Source organism: Oryx dammah, unplaced genomic scaffold (assembly GCF_014754425.2).
Source record: "Oryx dammah isolate SB20612 unplaced genomic scaffold, SCBI_Odam_1.1 HiC_scaffold_28, whole genome shotgun sequence".
Taxonomy (NCBI): Eukaryota; Metazoa; Chordata; class Mammalia; order Artiodactyla; family Bovidae; genus Oryx; species Oryx dammah.
The window spans coordinates 13,464,614-13,480,033 of record NW_024070212.1 but is presented as its reverse complement, the minus strand read 5'-3'; positions in this window follow the sequence as shown (position 1 = coordinate 13,480,033).

Sequence of the window (15,420 nt, the reverse complement as noted above, 5' to 3'; positions counted from 1 at the left end):
TGCCTGGGGAATTCCATGGAGCCTGGCAGGCTCCAGTCCATAGGGTCGACAGAGTCGGACATGACTGAGGCGATCTAACATGCATACGTGAGGTCATAGATGAGGTTCAAGAAGAAGCAGTAGCCCCGGAGGCAGGAGGTTGTTGGCAGTCTTGGACCACCTGCTCATACAGTTTACCAGTTCAAGCCTGGCCCAGAGGTATCATGCCCATTGCCAAATGAGTTAGTTGCTTTGCCTGTCCAGCGTTAGGACTTGTGGGTCAGGTATCATTCAGCTTTATGAATAGGCAGTTCAGGTTGAATGATCACTTGGTACCCATTGGTCAGGCACTCAGTCTCTAGTAAGGCCCAATATCAAACCAGTAGCTGTTTTTCAGCTGTAATTCTTTGTCATAGAGGGCATGACTGTTCCAGAACCCCAGGGTATGTGCTGCAGTTCCCCATCAGAGCTTTCCACTCAGCATCCTTATCACAGGGACGTCTAGCACTATTGCCCAGACTGCATCCTAAGGCCCAAGAGGTGGGACAGGTTATTTATAGGCTAGACCTGCTGCGGGGGCCATTCTTGCTCTGGGACTCACTTGAAACTGGCAGCCTTCTGGGTCACATCACAACAAATCCAAAGAAGCCAAACAAATGCTGTCTCTCTCTCTCTTTTTTTTTAAAAAAATTATTTATTTACTTGGCTATGGCGGCTCTTAGTTGCAGCATGCAGGAGCTTTTTGGGATCTTTTTTACTTATAGCATGCAAACTCTTAGTTGCGGCATGCAGGATCTAGTTCCCTGACCAGGGATCAAACCTGGGTCCCTGGCATAGCAAGCACAGATTCTTAGCCACTGGGTCACCAGGGAAGTCCCCGTGTCTCTATCTTGGTGCTAGAAAGTATAAGGAGCAACATCTTGTCCTTTATAGCAAGTTCCAGACCAGGGTTTTTGGGAAGAAGGTAGGAATGGAGGGACTCTGAAGAGAGCTGTGTCCAATATAGCAAGGATAACACAAACTGGATTATATACATATCTTTCTTTCACTTTTCTTTCCTACCATTTGCATTCAGGGAACAAAGCTGTTGTGTGTGTGTGCATGTGTGTTTATCATCCTGCCCTGAGTCCAGACCTTACCATTGACCCACAATTACTTTATGTAATCAGTTATTTGATACAAACTGTCAAGGGCAGGATTTGTCTTATTTGAGAATTACCTGGCACCATTTTACAGGTGAGAAAACTGAGATCAAGGTCAAGAGACTTAGCTTCAGTCACACAATGAGAGCTTCCAACTTGGGACCTCTAGGGCATATGAGTGGGGAGGGATATTAGAGTCAGCACATCTTGAGTGCTGGCCGTGAGCAAGCACTGTGCTAAGTTCTTTACAGGCGTGGACTCTCATACCTTTAATACAGACCCACAAAGGAGATGCTCTGATCATCTTCCTTCACAGACAGGGAATCTGAGACTTAGGAAGGTTAAGTGACTTGCCCAAGGTCACGCAGTCAGGAAGTGGGCATTAGAACCAGGTGATCTGGCTTGGGACCTCAACTACTAGCCAATACATGTGCCAAGGAGTTAGGGACATCACCCCACATGGATGAGTGAGCCCTGCCTCCCTGCTTTCCCATTGAATGATTTCATGTTAAAGATACCCAGGGGAGTGGAAAAAGAGCTGACTTTTTTAAGCCTTTAACTCTCACTAGAACCAAAGAGCCCACTGTGAAATTTCCCTGTGAAGACCAGAATATTCAAGCTGTAAGAAATCAGAGTCCAGGAAACTTTCCTAACTACCAGTCAAATATTTTACCCTTTTAGTAACTTATGTCTTGCTGCAATTTCAGCTTAAAACATGGACTCATTTGCAGAACCACAGTATCTTTGAATGTAGTTTTTCATCTACCAGAATGCGCTTGGCTGACATCACAAGTGATCATGACATGCTCCCACGATGCTACGGAAAGGAGCAGTGATATTTCAGATTTCACATGATGCCTTTTCTCTGAACAGTTCTAGGCGTTTACAGGACCAAAGATTTGACTTTACAGTTACTCTTGCTGTATCTATTTAGTCAACACGTATTCTCTTGCCTACAGTATACCAAACATGCTAGGGGCTAGGCATGCAAAAGTAAATAAAAACTCAACAAGCTATTCTTTTGGAGCTCACGTCTGGGTGAAGAGAAGTACCCATGGCATATTAACCTTTTAATGCCTCTTACTTCTTATTGCAAACCAGCAGGTAACAAAGAAGCATGCTAAGAAGAAGAGACTGTGAACCCTGCCTCAACAGCCCCTTTTCCCCACAGGTCTGCATGTGTCTGGCTGGGTTTCTAAATCAAAGTTTTATTACAGAATTAGTACATGAATTTGTAATGAACCAGGCCTAGTAAAGTTGTTTCTTGTTCTCATGAAGGTGTGAAAAAAACTTCCTCTATGGTGTAATATACATAATAATTATATTTACAATTTTTTGAAAGTTAGGAGGCCTTTTGCAAGTGTAATATTCATATTGACCCTAATAAATTAGATCCATTGCTGACTTTTTAATGCAGTATAGTGGGCTGAAAGAGCATCTGACTTCCTCAAGTCAACAATGAATCAGGTAGAGATCAAGATGGCCGAGTAGAAGGATGTGGAGTTCACCTCCCCCCAACAAACACATAGAGACTACATCTTCATGTGGAACAATTCTCACAGGATACCAGTTGAAAGCTGGCAGAAGATCTCTTGTACAACAAAAGCTATGAGAAAAAGATCCCTACACAATCGGGTAGGAGAGAAAAAAAAAAAAAAGAAAGAAACAATGAGTCAATGGCAGAAGAGACAGGTTTCCAAGTTTCTTTTCTTCATTCTTATCCACTTCAAGGTGGAAATCTTCTCTTATTTATGTTGCATTCTCAGAGCCTGAAAAATGCTGTTCTGTCAGAGCTGGTCAGTAACACATATTAACATGTTAAGAACATTTTTACAAGGAGAATTAGCTTTTAGAGAATTAAAAACAGCCCTTCCATACATGGAAAGATGCTCAGTATCTCTAATTATTAGAGAAATGCAAATCAAAACTACAATGAGGACTTCCCTGGTGGTCCAGGGGTTAAGAATCTGCCTGCCAATGCAGGGGACACTAGTTTGATCGTTGCTTGAGGAAGATTCCACATGCCACGAGGCAACTAAACCTGTGCACCACAGCTACTGAGCCTGCACGCCACCAACCACTGAAGCGGGCACACCCTGGAGCCCATGCCCTGCAACAAGACAAGCGACAGCAATGAGAAGCTCAGGCACTGCAACTAGAGAGTAACTCCCTGCTCAGTGTAACTAGAGAAAGCCTGTGTGCAGCAACGAAAACCCAGTGCAGCCATAAAAAAAGAAACTGAACGTGGTGCCACCTTACACTACTCAGAACGACCATCATTAAAAAGCCTCCTCAAAAAAGTCCACAAACAACAAATGCTGGAAGCGGTGAGGCGAAAAGAGAAACCTCCTACACTGTTGGTGGGAAAGTAAACTGGTGCAACTGCTATGGAAAACGGTACCGAGATTCCTTAAGAAACTGCAAATAAAATTACCATATGATCCAGGAATCCCACTCCTGGGTGTATACCTGAAGAAAGTGAAAACTAACTAAAAGAGATACGTGTACCTCAATGTTCAAAGCAGCATGATTTACGATACCCAAGACATGGAAGTGACCTAAATGTCCATCGGCAGATGAATGGATAAAGAAAATGTGGTATATACATGTATACACAACAGACTACTACGCAACCATAAAAAGAATGAGATAATGCCATTTCCAGCAACGTGGGTGAACCTAGAGGTCATCATACTAAGTAAAGTCAGTCAGAAAGAGGAAGACAAACACTATATGATAGAATTTATATGCAGAATCTAAGATATGATGCAAATAAACATATTTAGAAAACAGAAGCAGACTCACAGACAGAAAACAAGCTTATGGCTTTCCAAAGGGGAAAGGAGGTGAGGGGATAAATTAGGAGTTTGGGATTAACAGATACACACGACTATATATAAAGTAGATTACCAACAAGACCTTACGGTATGGCCCAGGGAACTCTACTCAATATCCTGTAATAAACTATATGGGAGAAGTATGAAAAAGAAAATATACATGTGCCTTTTCCCTTCTTTGGAAGAATTATTCCTTGAGGCCCACAGTGACTACAGCTTAAAGAATGACTATCGCATGAATCTGGGCCAGTTCTTAAGAACTTCTCAAAATAACACTAAAGTAAGCATGTTTTCCAGATATTATTTGATAGTGAAAGCAAAACTTCTGACTCCTACGAAACTATGAAGAGGCCTATGCTTACAATCTCATTAAGTTATATTTCTATTAATAAGAATAAAATAAAAGGCTGTCTAGCATCATCTGTGGGGAACCTAGTTCCAGTATATTTCCCTGGTAATGAAACATACATAAGCCTTTTAGCTTTATAACAATGCAATTGTAATGTTACCTCTATGTTCTTGTGTTAACTGAAAACTATTTAATGGTAAATGAATAAAAGCCAGTTCGTTTAAAAAAAAAATGTATATATATAGAGAGAGGCAGGAGAGGGGCCAAATCACTTTGCTGCACACCAGAAACTAACAACTATCACAACATTGTAAATCAACTGTAATTCAATTTAAAGAGAAGCCCCTCCGGGCAGAGGTGGCTCACATTGGCACCTCCCCACCTCCTCACTGTGCAATCGTCCCCTTCACAGGCCGCTCTCCCGCAGTTCCACACGTGCCTCCTTGCAAACAGTTGCAGGACTGCCTCTGTCACGGTGCAGACTTGTTCTTCTCCGTGGACACCTGCGCCTGTGTGGGTGAGCGTGTCGGGGGAAGAGGAGACTAGGGTACTGTGGAAGGAGAATAGAAATTAGGTCTGTTGGAGCCCCCGTTCCACCACCTTCTGGCCCTGTGACCTGGGGCAGATCCGCAGGCCCCTTGGGCCTCAGTTGCCTCACATGTAAAACGGGGATAACCCAGACTAAGCCACTGAATGCAGAAAATGTGCTGTGACTCACGCGATGATTCATGGACTGGAAAAGGCTGTTGCATTCGGGTGCTGTTGTTTTATCAGCAGGGTGATAATAAGAAATGGAGATTCATCCAGTTGGCCAGTTCAACAGAGCTGAACTCTCCCAGGATGTGTTAGGCAGCCTAGGTAATGAAAATGCAGGAGCAAGAAGTGCACAGCCCTTGCCCTCCGGGAGCCTGCATTCTCCTGAGGGGAGAGGAGAAGAAGTCTGTAGCAAACCAGGAAGATAATTTCAGATCACGAGACAATAATAAGATAATAGTGCAGGGTTTTAGACACACAGTAGAGGTTGCTTCCCTGGTGGCTCAGATGGTAAAGAATCTGCCTGCAATGTGTGAGACCTGGGTTTGATCCTTGGGTCGGGAAGAACCCCTGGAGAAGGGAATGGCAACCCACTCCAAGATTCTTGCTGGGATAATTCTCCTGCACGAAGGAGCCTGGTGGGCTACTGTCCATGAGGTCACAAAGTCAGACATGACTGAGTGAGTACCACACGCAGAAGTTGCTGTGGAAGGCTGCTTCCCAGGAGGTGACAGACACGGTAACCCACTGACCGGGTGGGAAGGAATAGCCCTTCAAGGTCTAGAGAAAGTGTCCCAAACAGGCCGAACAAGAGTGCAAAGACCTGGGACCTTGAGCCTGTCACAGGGCCGGGCCCCTGAAGCAGCTGCCTGTCTGGGAGAGCCCTCTGCAGGTGGGGCCGGCACAGCTCCCTGGCAGGCCTTTCCCACACCAGCCACATAATCACTGGCTCAGTTACAACCTCCCGTAATATTCTTTTTATTTATTTTTTATCATAAGCATTTTTTGGTAATTTCATTGACTTATTTATTTTTGGCTGCGCTGGGTCTTCATTGCTGTGCGCCGGCTTTCTCCGGTTGTGGCGAGCAGAGCTGCTCTCTAGTTGCTGCGCGCTGGCCTCTTGTTACTGTAGCTCCTCTTGCTGCAGAGCATGGCTCCAGGGTACATGGGGGCTCAGGAGTGGCAGCTCGCGGGCTCTAGAGTGTGGGCCCAGTAGTTGTGGTTCACAGGCTTAGCTGCTCTGTAGGGTGTGGGATCTTCCCAGACCAGGGATCAAATCCATGTCCCCTGCATTGGCAATGGGCTCTTAACCACTGGACCACCAGGGAATTGCCTCTCCTGTAATATTCTTTCCTTGGGAAGCAGGGAGGGCTGGCCCAGGCCTGGAGTGGGGCAGAGCAGGCCTGAAAGGTGTTGGGGGAGCTGGAAACAAAGTCAAAAGGCAGAAAGGAGTGATGGGGGCTCTGCCATGGTCTCTCCAGCCCGTAAGTCAATCTAACCTGGCCCAGTTGCTGCAGAGATTCAGCAGAAAATTCCACAATCCTGGCCTTTTGGACAAGGAGGACCCTAGGGATGGACTCTGTCTCTCCACACACCACACCCCCCCGTTCCCCCCCCCATAGAGGAGCACTATGAGAATGCGCACTGCTTGGTATTAAATATCTACCCCCTTACCCTCCCCTCACATCAATCATATCCTTTTGTATCTGAGAAGAATCAAACAGAAGACCCTCAAGTCTGATTTTCAGTAGTCAAACACCTGATCGCCATCTTCTCCAAACTTGCTGTTTAATTGGTCATCAGGCTGGGAGGGGGGCAGGTTTGGCACAGCCCCACCGATGCCAGGGCTCTGCTCTGATCGCTCGGCGTGCACAGTAGCCACCCCCCCTCCCTCCGTTTCTGGAAACCATGCCCACTGCTTTGATACACTGTGTGATAATTGCAACGGAAGCATTTTTCACCTTTAAAATGGAATTACTCACTCTCTTTGTCTGGAGGCCTGGGCCCAGGCCAGCAGCTCTGGCAGGGGAAGAATTCTCTTAAACCCAGGAACAGTGGACTCCTCCCAAAAATACAGACAAGGTTCCGGGTCTGCCGTCGAAATCCCACGTGTTCCTCACCATGTCATCAGATGGATGTGCCTGGAAGAGCCTTAGCCTCTCTGAGGCTGTGACTTTTCATCCCCCTCCATCACTGTGCCAAGGTCAACCTGGGTGAGTTGCTTGATCTCTCCAAGCCTCAGTTGCCTGGTCCAAAACTTGAGGGAAGAACACTTCTCTGGAAAGGTGGTCTGGGGATTCCATCTGCAGATGGGTGCTGAGCCCAGCAAAGGGTTTGCTGGTTTGTAGGAGGAGCTCGGGTCTTTTGTTCCCTTCTTTTCTAAGTTCCTAGCCCTGTGATGGGGACATTTAACCACAGCCTCCTCAAGGCTGAGGTGTAGGGGCAGCCTCAGGTCCTCCCTCAGGCTGGGCTCCTAGCAACTGGGGCTGGTCCCTCTGCTCAGTCCTGTGAGCAGCTGAACTGATGACAGGAAGGGCTCATGGGCACGTGTGGGATGGCTTGCCTGTTGGTGTTCCCTTCCTAGAACCCTTTCCCTGAGTTCCTGGATGTATTAGTCTGCTTGAGCTGCCATAACAAAAACCACAGACTGGGCAGCATAAACAATGCAAATTTATTTTCTCACAGTTCTGGAGGCTGGAAGTCCAAGGTGGAGGTACCAGCAGCGTCAGTTTCTGGCGAGGCTTCTCTTCCTGGCTTGCATGTCTTTTCACCATGCCTTCACATGGCCTTTCCTCTGGGCTCACATGGGGAAGCCGGGGGCAGGAGGTGTCTCTGGTGTGTCTTCTTCATCTTCCGAGGACACTAGTCCTGTTGGATTAGGGCCTCACCCTTATGACCTCCTTTGACCTAAATGACTTCTTTCAAGACTCTCTCTGCACATATAGTCACATTGTGGGTAGGACTACAACATATGAATTTTGAGGGGGTCCAATTCAGTCTATACACCAAATATCAAACCATATACCAAATATCTCCCCTCGAGGAGATAAGGGTTCTAAGGTGGCTAGGACCACAGAGGAGAAGCAGTCAAGCCCAGAGCCACGTGCATCTTCCAAGACCTCAGAGGAGAGAGCTCTCTTCTGGCTGGAGTGACAGGAGACCCAGGGGAGGGAGCAATGTGGGGCCTCTGGGCTGGACCTTGATAAGAAGTCTTGGGTGGGGAGGGCTGCCAGGTCCCAGGGAAGTCTGGGCAAAGACCTGGGGCCCTGCGAGGAGCACACCAGGTCAGATCAGCTTGCCCTCCCCAATTCTCTTCTGCTTCTCTTCCCTGCTGTGGGTACTTGGGGAACGTCTGTGCTGCCAGAAGTCTGCTCAGGCTGAATGTGCTGTTAAAGCGAATTTCAACCCGGCAAAGGAAAGAGCTGGCTGGGCAGCGGTGATGGCAGTGCAGCGGAAGGAATCCTGCAGCAGCTCGAGCCCCAGGCCCCTGTGCCAGCCAGCTGGCCACGCGGCCAGATGGCGCAGGGTTAGAGCTTGGCGGAGATGGAGAGGGTTGGAGAGGAGGGACCTGGGGAGTCTGGAGGGCCAGCAGAGAGGGTTCTTGGTGACAGACAGGACCCAGGACTGCTTGGAGGTATTCGGGAAGGGAGAGCGGTGGAGAAGTGTAGAGGATCCTGGTGATATCCAGGGACCCCAGGCCACCAGAGGAAGCTCCAGACGCGATGAGGGACCTGTGAAGCTGGGGGCCGCCGAAGGCACCGGGGTGGGGGTTGAAGGTCAGCACAGGAAGATGTTCAGCAGAGTTTGGGATCTCATAGACACTGGGGCTGGAACTTGAGGTCTAGGGAGCCTGGGAGAGTTAGGGTTCACACTCTCTCTCTTCCAGCATGTCCAGAGTGTAGACTCTGTCTGGGAAGGTGTTATGGCAGTCAGACCTGCACACTCCTTGGTGCAGCCCTTGGGGCCAAGGCCCTCACACATGGCCTGAACCTCACCCACGACCACCTGAAGGGGAAGGCAGATAGCCCTGCAGGTGTTGGGCATTGTGCTGTGAGAGTGCAGTGGACCTTGCATTTGACAAAGCCTGGGTGCAGTAAATTACTAATAACTTGCTCAAGCAAACTAGTAAGTATGTTTAGCTAAGATTCAGTTCAGGTCTGGCTCCAAAGGCAGTATGTTTTCCTCTCTGCATTCTCTGCCCCTGGCTGGTTTGTTATCATGGTTTCATGGAGCATCTATTAGAAATGTATTATGTGCTGGAGTGTGTGATAGTTTCAAGGGCTACAAAGATAAATAAGACATGAGGGCAGGAGAGATGCATGGGTGAACAAACTCAGATAATTCAGAGTGACAGGAGCTAAACTAGAAGTTAGAGATTTGGGAGATGTAGGAAGGAGTGGTCCATTTTGCCCAGAATAAGGATGCATGGGGGAAGGAGGTCAAGAAGGCTTCAGAGAGGCATTGGTAGTTGAGAGAGCTGGTTTAAAGGGTGAGCAGGTGATCCTCAGGATACACAGGAAGGGGAGGGTGGGGAGAGTAGAGGAGATTCTGGGTTGAAGGAGCAAAGTGAGTGAAGATATAGAGGCTTAGAGCTGCAGGGCCCTCTGGGGATGGCATGGCTGTGAGCGGCAGAGAGCTTGAGAGATCAGCCTGCCTGGGAGCTTTGTCTTTGCTGATTGGCTCTGGGGAGCCCCTGGGGGACTCTCAGCAGGGAAATGATGAGATCTGAGCGTCACTTACGGGGTTCGCAGAGCCCTGGTTCTTGCACAGCTCTGTGGGGCTGCCATGGTGCACTGCAGTGATCTGTCTGCATGCCTTCCTGCCTGGGAGACACTGCCCTGTGCAAGGGCAGGGCCTGGCTTTTGCCCTTCTTTGTGGGCTTCCCAGGTGACGCTAGTGGTACAGAACCTGCCTGCCAGTGCAGGAGACATAAAAGACGTGGGTTTGATCCCTGGGTCAGGAAGATCCCTTGGAGGAGGGCGTGGCAACCCACTCCAGTATTCTTGCCTGGAGAGTCCCATGGGCAGAGGAGCCTGCAGAGCTATGGGCTCCAAAGAGTCAGACACAACTGAGCGACGGAGCACGCACGTGGCTCCTTCACTCAGTGCAGGCCCTGCTGTAAGCAGAGGTTCCGCACACACGATATGCTCTGGGGGGGCTTGGTGCTGCAGTCAGACCACTGTACAATCTGCCATCCCACTCACGAGGACTTATGCCCACCCCTCTCCAAGAGCCCTCTTAGCCCGGTGTGGGCACCTCGTAGACAACAGGATGATGTGGGGAAAGTGTTGGTGGGACTCCCTTGGTGGTGCAGTGGGTGCTTCCACTGCAGGGGGTATGAGTTTGATCCCTGGTAGAGGAAGATCCTGTGTGCTGAGCAGTGTGGCCAAAAAAAAAAAAAAAAGACATTTAGGGCATCTTCAGGAAATACAGATAGAGATTTTTTTTTTAAGTGTGGATGGATCTGACTTTGAATCCCAGCTCTGTCATTTACCAGTTGTAGGTCTTTGAACAGGTTATTTAACTTTCGGAAGACTCAGTTCCCTCATTTGTCCAATGTCAGTGATACAGGGAAGCCTACCAGATTATTCTTTATGTTAGAGTGCATGTCAAATGTAGATATGTAGAAAGTGCTCAATACATTTTAGTTATAATAATCATAATAAATAATGGCCATCATGGGTGCTAGTCACTTACCTATCGTCTCTCAGTTCTAATGCTATACTCTGCTCTGCGAGGCTCGGCCTGACTCTGCAAACTATATTTTGCAGAGCATATTTTCCAGTGGGTTCTTATTAGGTTTTGCCAACAGGGAGGTTGGCTACAATGAGAGAGGGGAGGACTTGCTTCTTCCATTTGCTTCCTTTCAATGTTGCTCCAACACCAACTGGGCAACATTACTTCCTCCAAGATCTGAATCCCACCTCCAGAGGGATCCCTTCCCTGAGATTCTAGCCTCTGACAACCCCAACCTCAACCACTTGTTCTCCCAAGCCAGGGGTGGGAGCTTCCTTCTGCTGTTTGCTCTGTGTTACTTACTATTCCCTTCTTACTGAGTCCTCCCACACCAGTAAAGCCAATGCCTTATGTTCAATACTCTCTGTGGAAATACCTATGAGGTTTCAGTTTCCCTAAGGGGGGTCCTGACATAACACCGTGGCTATGTATGGCAGCCTGTATCCTGTTCCCTGTGGATGATGTGGAGTTCAGAAAGGGTGTGATAAGGGAGCCTCAGAGACCAAACATGGGGAAGGAGGTGGGGCAGATGCAGAGGCAAGTCCCAGTAGAGCCAGGTTGGGGGATGGGCAGCATGGTGCAAGCTGGGGGATAGGGAAAAGTCTAGACTGATCAGAGCTTGGCCTTTATTTTAGGTTGGGACGGATCATGATGCTGGAAAGGCAAGTTGCAGCTAGAAATGGAAGGCTGACATGCCAGGGAAGATTTGAGATAAAGCATGGACTGAAGGAGAGTTGACTCATTGGAAAAGACTTTGATGCTGGGAGGGATTGGGGGCAGGAGAAGAAGGGGACGACAGAGGATGAGATGGCTAGATGGCATCACTGACTCGATGGACGCGAGTCTGAGTGAACTCCGGGAGTTGAGGCCTGGCGTGCTGCGATTCATGGGGTCGCAAAGAGTCGGACACGACTGAGCGACTGAACTGAACTGAACTGAAGGACAAGAGAGGACAATCACTTTCCTCTCAGCCCTGGAGGCATGGTGGGCGGCGGAAGGGGCTGGATTTCCAGAAACTGACTGTGTCGTCTTAGACAAGTCATTTTGCCTCTCAGATCATTGATGCCATACTCTCTAAAGTGGACTTTCCATATGCTTTGGAAACCGAAAGCTCTGCCAGCAGAAGAAATTATCGATGTTAGATAGTATTCTGAGTAGCTCTGGGGGAGGGATTCACAGGAGGGAGAAGGATATTGTGAGGCTGGGAAAGAGAGGAGGTGAGAGTCCATCGGGGAAAAATGTGTGGCGGGGAGGACTCCAGGGCTGTGATGGTCCACACTCTGACAGGGAGGAGAGGCTGGCAGAGGGCAGGGGAAGGGATGCAAAAGGAAGCCATGTTTGGGCATAACCATGGTACGTGGGTAGGGCTGAGGAATGAGGGGGTGTGGGAACCCAGGCTGCTGCCACCTGGAAGCCACCGTAAGTAAAGGCTGATCTGGCGGGGGTGGGTGGGGGAGGTGGCCCTAAAGACCACAAGCAGAGGGCTGTGGGCCTCCCTTCGGGGGGGCCCAAAGTTGCTGATAATCTCTGTTTCCTTGACCTCCCCCTGTTTTATATCTTCCTAGCCGGAAACATTGTGAGGTTGTGAAAACAAACTGCCAGTCCTAAATTCATGAAAACTGACTTCGGCCCAGCCTACAGCATGGAGGGAAAATGTTCTTGGAGAATATGTATGGGTCAGACCCTGAAGTACCCAACCAGGCTGGGAGAGGACAGAGCCAGGGACTTTACCCTTCCTGAGCCCAAGTTGGAGAAAGTCTCATTCCTTTCAAAGCAAACTGCTTGTTTTTCATGACGTAAATTATGTATGTTCTTTAAGAAACATAAAGAGAAAATACAGATAAGCAAAAAAGAAGGTATAAATCACACATAACCTCACCTCCCAGATGAATGTTTATGCTTCCAGATACTTCTCTGGGTTTGTACATGTAAATGCAAAAAATTGCATTTTTATTGCGTGACACCTCCACTTGCCACTGCTCAGCGCATCACGGCCATCTTTCCATGCCACTAAATGTACTTCTGAGGCATCTTTTAAATGATATCACAATTAGATAACAACAGCAATCATTTGTGTAGTGCTCTACAGCTTACGAAGCACTTGGCATCCATTATCTTATTTCAGCCCTTGGCCTTCCTAAGGGAGGTCTCTCCCTTCTGTAATTTTGCTTCCAAAAGAGGCCATCTCTGCCTCCGTGTCACCTGCGCCTCCCCCTCCCCTGCTCCCCAGAAGCCTCTCTATAGCCCTACCTGCATCCTTCCTGCTTTGGGCAGGAGTAATTTCCAGTTGCCATCTGAGGAGATGGATGCTGGCTAGACCCCTCTATCTCTCCGTCTTTCTGCCTGACCCAGCTGTCAACCTCTGTCCTTCTGTTCACCCCCTCTCCTTTCTCTGCCCCTCAGAGAGGAAGGGGCCTCTGTCTCGTTTGCCTGAGAATCTTCCTGCATAGTCTCAGAATGTCTTCCCTGCAGCCACCCTGGTCACCCTTCCCCTTTCTCCCCCCGCACCGCTGCCCACTTCCCTTCTTCTGTCCAGTGCTGCTTGAGGACCAACTGGACACCACCTGAGAGGGTGGGAACCTAGGTGGCCCCCTCTGCTCCCACAGGATGTGAAACCCCCCCCCACCTCCAGACACAACTAAACACCAAGTTTCCCTGTTGTTGCTTATGAGTGGGGAAGGTGGGGCAGACTCAGAGAGCCAAGGGGTGGAGGGTCTGCAGAGCCTCCAGCGCACGTGTGTGGAGAGGTTCTGAACGCCTGTCTCCCTGGGTCTCCTCTCCACACCCCCTGCCTTCGCCCGGCTCTCTCCCCTCACTCCCTCCCCAGCACCCTCATCCTTTCCTGCTCTCCCTCTGCTGGACATCTGACTATGGCGCTGGGGTTTGAGAGCTGCAGCCACTGGGGATGGAGGTGGGGAGAGAGGCAGGAAGGAATTTTGTGCCCCCTTCTCTGTCCTAGGATTCCAGTTGACATCTTTATCCTGGGAGTGCCTCCCCCTGCCCACCCCCACACTGACTGCCCCCTCCATCTCTCCTTTCTCCCCTCTGTAGCAGGACTGAAGATGGGAAGAGAAGCTTCTGGCCTGCTCAGTCCAAGACCATCCTGGGTAGGGGCCTCATCGCCTGGCTTTGGAGAAGGGCAGGTGGCCCTGAGTTTGGTGACCCAGATATCCGGGCTGGATGAGCACGCCAGCCCTCACCACACCCCTTGGGAATGCCTGCCCATTGGCCCTCAGGCCTCCTTTCCACAGCGAGCACACCACAGCTCTCAGCTCTGTGGCCCCTTAGAAGTGCCTTCCTTCTGCCAGCATCAGGGGTGCCTGAGCGCCTGATCTCAAGCTCCTGATGTTATGTCCCTGGGCTCACCAAGTGCCTCCCTTCTGACTCCATCCCGGCGCTACCAGCCCGGATTCCCAATTCGGCGCGCGTGCAGTGTCACTTGCCTCGCTCTCTGGGGACAGATAAGACCACCCGAGTGTCCACTCACTGGTAGCGTCTTTAGGTGAGTGACCCAGAGGGGCTCCCGTTCATGGAAGGTGACCAGGAGAAGCCCCGGGTGTTCAAGCCCTCTAACTCCCGGAAAAAGATCAAGAGTTGGCAGGAGGTGCCAGCACACTGCCCATCAGCCTTACAGGGATGAGAGGACCCCCCAAACTCCCCTTTCTGCCCCGGGGGTGGGTGCTGATGGCCCAAGGGGTTGTGCATTGAAGCCTCTGGCTGGAAGCCTCTTGCTGTGGGGCAATGGCTGTGACTAACATCTCCCCTGTCCTTTGTCACAACTGAAGGTTGGAGAGGAAGACAGACAACTGCTGGACCAGGGGAGGGGCTTCCATAGCGTTGCTGACACTAGGCCTAGTGGAAGGTTCAAGTTTCTACTCCACATTTGCCCCCTGGCTGGGCAGCTGAGACCCAGTGCCCTGCCATCCAAGTTTCCAGGACTTGGAGGGAGCATGGGGCTTGGGGATGGCCTGGGAGCAGGAGCAGGATGCTGGCCCTCCTGTCCTCGAACCCTGCTCTTCCCCCTCTGTGATGACACCCAGCAGCCACTCTGGCTGCAGTCTACTGCCCTATGCCCAGAGCCTAGAGGAAGAGGAACTGTAACCCAACTTGTCCTGCCCCCACCTAGGTCTGATCCAGTGTTACGGCTCTCCTGACCCTCGACCACTTGATCTCAAACCTCCTAGCCCAGGCTTCTGGGTCCCTCACTGTAGAAGGCACCTATCTCCTACCACACGAAGATGCATCAGTCGATCCTGAGCTTGGAGGGGGTGGGACACAAGACCCATAGCCTCCAGCGTCCCTTTGCTCAAATGAGGGACTTGTCGAGGACATGAGAACAGTTCCAAAGGGGTAGGTGGTAAACATGGGATTCTTTTTTAGATATTTATTTATTTATTTGAGGGCTTCCCTGGTGGCTCAGATGGTAAGGCATCTGTCGGCAATGCAGGAGACCCAGGTTTGATCCCTGGGTTGGGAAGATCCCCTGGTGAAGGAAATGGCAGCCCACTCCAGTACTCTTGCCTGGAAAACCCCATGGACGGAGGAGCCTGGTAGGCTACAGTCCATGGGGTTGCAAAGAGTCAGACTCGACTGAGCGACTTCACTTTCACTTTATTTGCCTGTGTTAGGTCTTCGTTGCGGCATGCCGGATCTGTCACTGCAGAGCGCAGGCTCTGCAGTTGCAGCGCATGGGCTTAGATACTCCTCGGCGTATGGGATCTTCGTTTCCTGGATCAGGGACTGAACCCACACCCCCTGCATTGCAAGGCAGATTCTTAACCCCTAGACCAGCAGGGAGGTCCCAAACATTTCATTCTTTTATGCTAATCTGTCTCCACTCCAT